The sequence below is a fragment of the Homalodisca vitripennis genome, chromosome 4 (assembly GCF_021130785.1).
Source record: "Homalodisca vitripennis isolate AUS2020 chromosome 4, UT_GWSS_2.1, whole genome shotgun sequence".
Lineage (NCBI taxonomy): Eukaryota > Metazoa > Arthropoda > Insecta > Hemiptera > Cicadellidae > Homalodisca > Homalodisca vitripennis.
Window position 1 is genome coordinate 202,654,837 of NC_060210.1, and position 10,381 is coordinate 202,665,217.

Sequence of the window (10,381 nt, forward strand, 5' to 3'; positions counted from 1 at the left end):
TATTTCTCTGTCTGTACGTCTATAACACAGTTATGGCTATCTATATTTCTCTGTCTGTACGTCTATAACACAGTTATGGCTATCTATATTTCTCTGTCTGTACGTCTATAACACAGTTATGGCTATCTATATTTCTCTGTCTGTACGTCTACTGTATAACACAGTTATGGCTATCTATATTTCTCTGTCTGTACGTCTATAACACAGTTATGGCTATCTATATTTCTCTGTCTGTACGTCTATAACACAGTTATGGCTATCTATATTTCTCTGTCTGTACGTCTATAACACAGTTATGGCTATCTATATTTCTCTGTCTGTACGTCTATAACACAGTTATGGCTATCTATATTTCTCTGTCTGTACGTCTATAACACAGTTATGGCTATCTATATTTCTCTGTCTGTACGTCTATAACACAGTTATGGCTATCTATATTTCTCTGTCTGTACGTCTATAACACAGTTATGGCTATCTATATTTCTCTGTCTGTACGTCTATAACACAGTTATGGCTATCTATATTTCTCTGTCTGTACGTCTATAACACAGTTATGGCTATCTATATTTCTCTGTCTGTACGTCTATAACACAGTTATGGCTATCTATATTTCTCTGTCTGTACGTCTATATAACACAGTTATGGCTATCTATATTTCTCTGTCTGTACGTCTATAACACAGTTATGGCTATCTATATTCTCTGTCTGTACGTCTATACAGTTATGGCTACTATAATATCAGTTATGGCTATCTATATTTCTCTGTCTGTACGTCTATAACACAGTTATGGCTATCTATATTTCTCTGTCTGTACGTCTATAACACAGTTATGGCTATCTATATTTCTCTGTCTGTACGTCTATAACACAGTTATGGCTATCTATATTTCTCTGTCTGTACGTCTATAACACAGTTATGGCTATCTATATTTCTCTGTCTGTACGTCTAACTGTATAACACAGTTATGGCTATCTATATTTCTCTGTCTGTACGTCTATAACACAGTTATGGCTATCTATATTTCTCTGTCTGTACGTCTATAACACAGTTATGGCTATCTATATTCTCTGTCTGTACGTCTATAACACAGTTATGGCTATCTATATTTCTCTGTCTGTACGTCTATAACACAGTTATGGCTATCTATATTTCTCTGTCTGTACGTCTATAACACAGTTATGGCTATCTATATTTCTCTGTCTGTACGTCTATAACACAGTTATGGCTATCTATATTTCTCTGTCTGTACGTCTATAACACAGTTATGGCTATCTATATTTCTCTGTCTGTACGTCTATAACACAGTTATGGCTATCTATATTTCTCTGTCTGTACGTCTATAACACAGTTATGGCTATCTATATTTCTCTGTCTGTACGTCTATAACACAGTTATGGCTATCTATATTTCTCTGTCTGTACGTCTATAACACAGTTATGGCTATCTATATTTCTCTGTCTGTACGTCTATAACACAGTTATGGCTATCTATATTTCTCTGTCTGTACGTCTATAACACAGTTATGGCTATCTATATTTCTCTGTCTGTACGTCTATAACACAGTTATGGCTATCTATATTTCTCTGTCTGTACGTCTATAGCACAGTTATGGCTATCTATATTTCTCTGTCTGTACGTCTATAACACAGTTATGGCTATCTATATTTCTCTGTCTGTACGTCTATAACACAGTTATGGCTATCTATATTTCTCTGTCTGTACGTCTATAACACAGTTATGGCTATCTATATTTCTCTGTCTGTACGTCTATAACACAGTTATGGCTATCTATATTTCTCTGTCTGTACGTCTATAACACAGTTATGGCTATCTATATTTCTCTGTCTGTACGTCTATAACACAGTTATGGCTATCTATATTTCTCTGTCTGTACGTCTATAACACAGTTATGGCTATCTATATTTCTCTGTCTGTACGTCTATAAACACAGTTATGGCTATCTATATTTCTCTGTCTGTACGTCTATAACACAGTTATGGCTATCTATATTTCTCTGTCTGTACGTCTATAACACAGTTATGGCTATCTATATTTCTCTGTCTGTACGTCTATATAACACAGTTATGGCTATCTATATTTCTCTGTCTGTACGTCTATAACACAGTTATGGCTATCTATATTTCTCTGTCTGTACGTCTATAACACAGTTATGGCTATCTATATTTCTCTGTCTGTACGTCTATAACACAGTTATGGCTATCTATATTTCTCTGTCTGTACGTCTATAACACAGTTATGGCTATCTATATTTCTCTGTCTGTACGTCTATAACACAGTTATGGCTATCTATATTTCTCTGTCTGTACGTCTATAACACAGTTATGGCTATCTATATTTCTCTGTCTGTACGTCTATAACACAGTTATGGCTATCTATATTTCTCTGTCTGTACGTCTATAACACAGTTATGGCTATCTATATTTCTCTGTCTGTACGTCTATAACACAGTTATGGCTATCTATATTTCTCTGTCTGTACGTCTATAACACAGTTATGGCTATCTATATTTCTCTGTCTGTACGTCTATAACACAGTTATGGCTATCTATATTTCTCTGTCTGTACGTCTATAACACAGTTATGGCTATCTATATTTCTCTGTCTGTACGTCTATAACACAGTTATGGCTATCTATATTTCTCTGTCTGTACGTCTATAACACAGTTATGGCTATCTATATTTCTCTGCCTGTACGTCTATAACACAGTTATGGCTATCTATATTTCTCTGTCTGTACGTCTATAACACAGTTATGGCTATCTATATTTCTCTGTCTGTACGTCTATAACACAGTTATGGCTATCTATATTTCTCTGTCTGTACGTCTATAACACAGTTATGGCTATCTATATTTCTCTGTCTGTACGTCTATAACACAGTTATGGCTATCTATATTTCTCTGTCTGTACGTCTATAACACAGTTATGGCTATCTATATTTCTCTGTCTGTACGTCTATAACACAGTTATGGCTATCTATATTTCTCTGTCTGTACGTCTATAACACAGTTATGGCTATCTATATTTCTCTGTCTGTACGTCTATAACACAGTTATGGCTATCTATATTTCTCTGTCTGTACGTCTATAACACAGTTATGGCTATCTATATTTCTCTGTCTGTACGTCTACTGTATAACACAGTTATGGCTATCTATATTTCTCTGTCTGTACGTCTATAACACAGTTATGGCTATCTATATTTCTCTGTCTGTACGTCTATAACACAGTTATGGCTATCTATATTTCTCTGTCTGTACGTCTATAACACAGTTATGGCTATCTATATTTTCTCTGTCTGTACGTCTATAACACAGTTATGGCTATCTATATTTCTCTGTCTGTACGTCTATAACACAGTTATGGCTATCTATATTTCTCTGTCTGTACGTCTATAACACAGTTATGGCTATCTATATTTCTCTGTCTGTACGTCTATAACACAGTTATGGCTATCTATATTTCTCTGTCTGTACGTCTATAACACAGTTATGGCTATCTATATTTCTCTGTCTGTACGTCTATAACACAGTTATGGCTATCTATATTTCTCTGTCTGTACGTCTATAACACAGTTATGGCTATCTATATTTCTCTGTCTGTACGTCTACTGTATAACACAGTTATGGCTATCTATATTTCTCTGTCTGTACGTCTATAACACAGTTATGGCTATCTATATTCTCTGCCTGTACGTCTATAACACAGTTATGGCTCTCTATATTTCTTTGTCTGTACGTCTATAGCACAGTTATGGCTATCTATATTTCTCTGTCTGTACGTCTAGAACACAGTTATGGCTATCTATATTTCTCTGTCTGTACGTCTATAACACAGTTATGGCTATCTATATTTCTCTGTCTGTACGTCTATAACACAGTTATGGCTATCTATATTTCTCTGTCTGTACGTCTATAACACAGTTATGGCTATCTATATTTCTTCTGTCTGTACGTCTATAGCACAGTTATGGCTATCTATATTTCTCTGTCTGTACGTCTATAACACAGTTATGGCTATCTATATTTCTCTGTCTGTACGTCTATAACACAGTTATGGCTATCTATATTTCTCTGTCTGTACGTCTATAACACAGTTATGGCTATCTATATTTCTCTGTCTGTACGTCTATAACACAGTTATGGCTATCTATATTTCTCTGTCTGTACGTCTATAACACAGTTATGGCTATCTATATTTCTCTGTCTGTACGTCTATAACACAGTTATGGCTATCTATATTTCTCTGTCTGTACGTCTATAACACAGTTATGGCTATCTATATTTCTCTGTCTGTACGTCTATAACACAGTTATGGCTATCTATATTTCTCTGTCTGTACGTCTATAACACAGTTATGGCTATCTATATTTCTCTGTCTGTACGTCTATAACACAGTTATGGCTATCTATATTTCTCTGTCTGTACGTCTATAGCACAGTTATGGCTATCTATATTTCTCTGTCTGTACGTCTATAACACAGTTATGGCTATCTATATTTCTCTGTCTGTACGTCTATAACACAGTTATGGCTATCTATATTTCTCTGTCTGTACGTCTATAACACAGTTATGGCTATCTATATTTCTCTGTCTGTACGTCTATAGCACAGTTATGGCTATCTATATTTCTCTGTCTGTACGTCTATAACACAGTTATGGCTATCTATATTTCTCTGTCTGTACGTCTATAACTCAGTTATGGCTATCTATATTTCTCTGTCTGTACGTCTATAACACAGTTATGGCTATCTATATTTCTCTGTCTGTACGTCTATAGCACAGTTATGGCTATCTATATTTCTCTGTCTGTACGTCTATAGCACAGTTATGGCTATCTATATTTCTCTGTATGTACGTCTATAACACAATTACTCGTAGATGTGCATAAAATATATTATCAGTGCCTTTACAGTTTACTGAGACAAACACAAGTGCTCAGATGTTAAGGTTATAAAATCAATGTCTAGAAACAAAATAGGACAATTAGTACGAAGGTCGTCCATAAAGTAACCGCCGTTTGGGCGTGGCGCGATAAGTAGTGGGGGTAGCGCCGACATTCTCACATCGGCGTGCGCAGCCGTTCAGTACGCTTCTAGCTATCCAAGGGAGAGCATCGTGCGATCGCTCGTTCTTTTGTTACAACGTAAAAACATAAGCGCCGTGATAGAAAATCTCGCCAAGTGTGAAGTGCGTGGTATAATAAGATATCTGTGGTCGAAAAGTTACACAGCAGCTGAGATTCATCGTGAATTGAGTGCGGTGTATGGCCCAAACATTATGAGCGAAGGTGTAGTCCGTCAATGGGTTCGTTTTATTTTAAATGGAAGAACGAACGTCCACGATGAAGACCGGAGTGGTAGGCCATCTCTCGTCAGTGATGACTTGGTGAACAAAGTGGGATGCTAAGGGCAACTTGCTCGTTGAATTTATGGAGCGTGGTACGACCATTACAGCAGCAGCTTACTGTGGTCCTTAAAACGGCTACGACGAGCGATTCAAAACAAGCGTCGTGGTCTTCTGACATCTGGTGGTGTGTTTATCCATGACAACGCCCGCCCTCATACAGATCAAAGAACAACAGAACTTTTGGAAAAGTTCAAATGGGACGTTTTTGACCACCCCCCCCCCTACAGCCCGGTCTTGGCTCCCAGTGATTTCCATCTTTTCCCGTACATGAAGCGGTGGCTTGCATCTCAGAGGATTGCGAGTGATGAAGAGCTTCAAAACGCTGTGACAGGTCGGCTACGTAGAACATACTGAGAACGTTCTCAGGCGGCAGATTTCTTTAAAGACGGAATTTCATAAACTGTTAAAAGATATGATAAGTGCTTGAATTTGTATGGTGAATATGTAAAAAAGTAGAGAAAAGCTGTAGTTTTAACATTTATATAATAAACTTTTTGTATCTCAACTGGTTTATTTTTTTATTTCAAAACGGAGGTTACTTTGTGGACGACCCTTATTATTTCCATACTACTTTATTGTGACATGTGAAGATCGTCGGTAAAAATTAGATGCAAAATTTCGCTATTAAACGAAAATTACTTTTGAAATTTGGATGAAATTGTGATATTATAAAGCTGTGCGAGACTGTGATTAAATGAACAATTGCATAAATATGAATATAGTACGTATAGTATAGCGCTGGAACAAAATATGAATATAGTACGTATAGTATAGCGCTGGAACAAATATGAATATAGTACGTATAGTATAGCGCTGGAACAAATATGAATATAGTACGTATAGTATAGCGCTGGAACACAAACTCCTAATTTATAAAACAACTCCTAATTTATTTATTTTGGTTATCTTAAAAGCTGTCAGCTGATTAAAAATGTATTGCTATCGTGTTGACAACAATTCTAGTTATATAGGTAGACAGTAAGCCAGACCACTTGTCGTGTGGCAGTCTTCGCTGATGTTGTACATACAATTTCAAGTCTAGAGCTTGTTTCATTCTTAAATAATCGTGCTGACAGACAAATAATCAGAAATAAAATATTAATGTATCAGTTCCCAGACCGAGAGAAGAGAAACTCTGCCAGCCTCCTCGTTTACAGGCCTCTTTGTGCCACGATGACATTGCCGACATCGGGGTTTACATGGGTCACAACACCTCTGTAATGTAGTAACACACCAGAACGAAACTTGGTTTTTTGTTTATTTTTTATTCTTATACAACAGTAATATTATTATTTCAATAAAAGTCTTATTAGAGTGTTTGCTACATCTATATTTGTACCTCAGAGGCAGGTTCGGCCAAGATGTACCTCGGTTTTACTTATCTAGCGAGGTACACGATCCACCTAAAATGGTTTTATAATATTGCACAACTGTATGGGTTATGTAATTTATTAAGACTGGATAGAACAATTGAGTAGGGCATAACCTAGAGTTTGGAACCCAAGTCCGACTCAGACCCGCGTTAGTCTATCTAACGTACATCAGAATCATCGACGGATCAGCACATTCTCCGCTCATCTCGGAATAGAAAGGATCCTAAGGATGGGAGTGATCAGGTAGTGTAGGATGACAGTCGACGTACCGAAGATCTACCATAAACAACCGTGACTTGCTTTGCTCGTTTTAAACTCAAAACTAAGGAATGCTTGTGCCGTAGGTCAAGCGTTCCAGGATACGATAAACTAACTAACAATTTCCAAATACGCGAACTTTACTTAACTTGCCTTTAAATAAGATATTATTCGTCCATGAATTCATCCAGATCTATTTTCTATACTGCCAGTTGCATTAATGCTTTATAATAAGGAAATAAAAATATGCTCAGTTTGCCAACAAACAAGAAACCCTAACAACCAGACTATGTGATGGTAGTGTTTGAAGTGTATGACAAATACTGAATTCCCGATGTACATGAGTTTTGTACCGGCACAACGCTATTTATTTATCTTATCTAGTATTATAGAGAGAATTCAGATAAATAATAAATGTAACCTCAAGTTTTAATTTTGTATCTTAAGAATATTTTATTGTTAATTCTAATACATAAGTAGTCTTCTGATACATATTCTAATACTCATAATACATGTACCTGTACATACACATAATACATGTACCTGTACATACACATAATACATGTACCTGTACATACACATAATACATGTTCCTGTACATACACATAATACATGTTCCTGTACATACACATAATACATGTACCTGTACATACACATAATACATGTACCTGTACATACACATAATACATGTACCTGTACATACACATAATACATGTACCTGTACATACACATAATACATGTACCTGTACATACACATAATACATGTACCTGTACATACACATAATACATGTACCTGTACATACACATAATACATGTACCTGTACATACACATAATACATGTACCTGTACATACACATAATACATGTACCTGTACATACACATAATACATGTACCTGTACATACACATAATACATGTACCTGTACATACACATAATACATGTACCTGTACATACACATAATACATGTACCTGTACATACACATAATACATGTACCTGTACATACACATAATACATGTACCTGTACATACACATAATACATGTACCTGTACATACACATAATACATGTACCTGTACATACACATAATACATGTACCTGTACATACACATAATACATGTACCTGTACATACACATAATACATGTACCTGTACATACACATAATACATGTACCTGTACATACACATAATACATGTACCTGTACATACACATAATACATGTACCTGTACATACACATAATACATGTACCTGTACATACACATAATACATGTACCTGTACATACACATAATACATGTACCTGTACATACACATAATACATGTACCTGTACATACACATAATACATGTACCTGTACATACACATAATACATGTACCTGTACATACACATAATACATGTACCTGTACATACACATAATACATGTACCTGTACATACACATAATACATGTACCTGTACATACACATAATACATGTACCTGTACATACACATAATACATGTACCTGTACATACACATAATACATGTACCTGTACATACACATAATACATGTTCCTGTACATACACATAATACATGTACCTGTACATACACATAATACATGTTCCTGTACATACACATAATACATGTACTACATACACATAATACTGTACATACACTTCGGTCATACACATAATACGTACGTACATACACTCTACAGTACCAAAACATGTTTTGTCAACATTATACTAGTTCCTTCTACCATCAAAGCTCATCAAAACCTAAACTAACACAACAACATCTCACACAACTAAGCATACGGACAAACTATCTTCGGTCACCGTACGTCTCTTCTGCCACAGCAAAACATGTTTTGTCAACATTATACTAGTTCCTTCTACCATCAAAGCTAACAAACAATATCTCACACTACAAAGCATACGGACAAACTATCTTCGGTCACCGTACGTCTCTTCTGCCACAGCAAAACATGTTTTGTCAACATTATACTAGTTCCTTCTACCATCAAAGCTAACAAACAATATCTCACACTACAAAGCATACGGACAAACTATCTTCGGTCACCGTACGTCTCTTCTGCCACAGCAAAACATGTTTTGTCAACATTATACTAGTTCCTTCTACCATCAAAGCTAACAAACAATATCTCACACTACAAAGCATACGGACAAACTATCTTCGGTCACCGTACGTCTCTTCTGCCACAGCAAAACATGTTTTGTCAACATTATTCTTATTTCCTGTCGTACAACATATGTATTTCCTAATGAGTGATTTAATCACAATCTCGGAAGTATTTAAGCGAATACTGCACTAATCTATGGTACTTAACGAAAACAAATATGGTTAATAAAAGATCATCTTTAAAAAAAAAATATTTTATTCCACTCTACAAATACTGTGCGGACATTCAGACTAAAAAATCTATTATATAGTTTAATAATTTCAAATCCGAAATTATAGTGGGGGATTTTATAATAACTGTTTGATTCTTTTATCTAATAAGATAGTTTATTGCAACACACTAAATATATTTATTCTTGCTTTTTTTTGCAAAAAATTATTTATTCTTTGATCAAATACTCTTCAGTTGTAATTAATTAGGCAAATCTTTGTAAACGTTAAGCAAATCATAAAATTATTTAATTAATTGCAGATTAATGTCTGCTACATTAATAAAGCTCTCCCTCTCACACAATCATGCTCTACATTAGAAAACACAGTTATTACATTTTCTAGCGTTCGCTCACCTGAGTAGACCCTACTGCAAATAGACGGGAATCATGCTCTACATGAGAAAACACAGTTATTACATTTTCTAGCGTTCGCTCACCTGAGTAGACCCTACTGCAAATAGACGGGAATCATGCTCTACATGAGAAAACACAGTTATTACATTTTCTAGCGTTCGCTCACCTGAGTAGACCCTACTGCAAATAGACGGGAGTCATGCTCTACATGAGAAAACACAGTTATTACATTTTCTAGCGTTCGCTCACCTTAGTAGACCCTACTGCAAATAGACGGGAATCATGCTCTACATGAGAAAACACAGTTATTACATTTTCTAGCGTTCGCTTACCTTAGTAGACCCTACTGCAAATAGACGGGAATCATGCTCTACATGAGAAAACACAGTTATTACATTTTCTAGCGTTCGCTCACCTGAGTAGACCCTACTGCAAATAGACGGGAATCATGCTCTACATGAGAAAACACAGTTATTACATTTTCTAGCGTTCGCTCACCTGAGTAGACCCTACTGCAAATAGACGGGAATCATGCTCTACATGAGAAAACACAGTTATTACATTTTCTAGCGTTCGCTCACCTTAG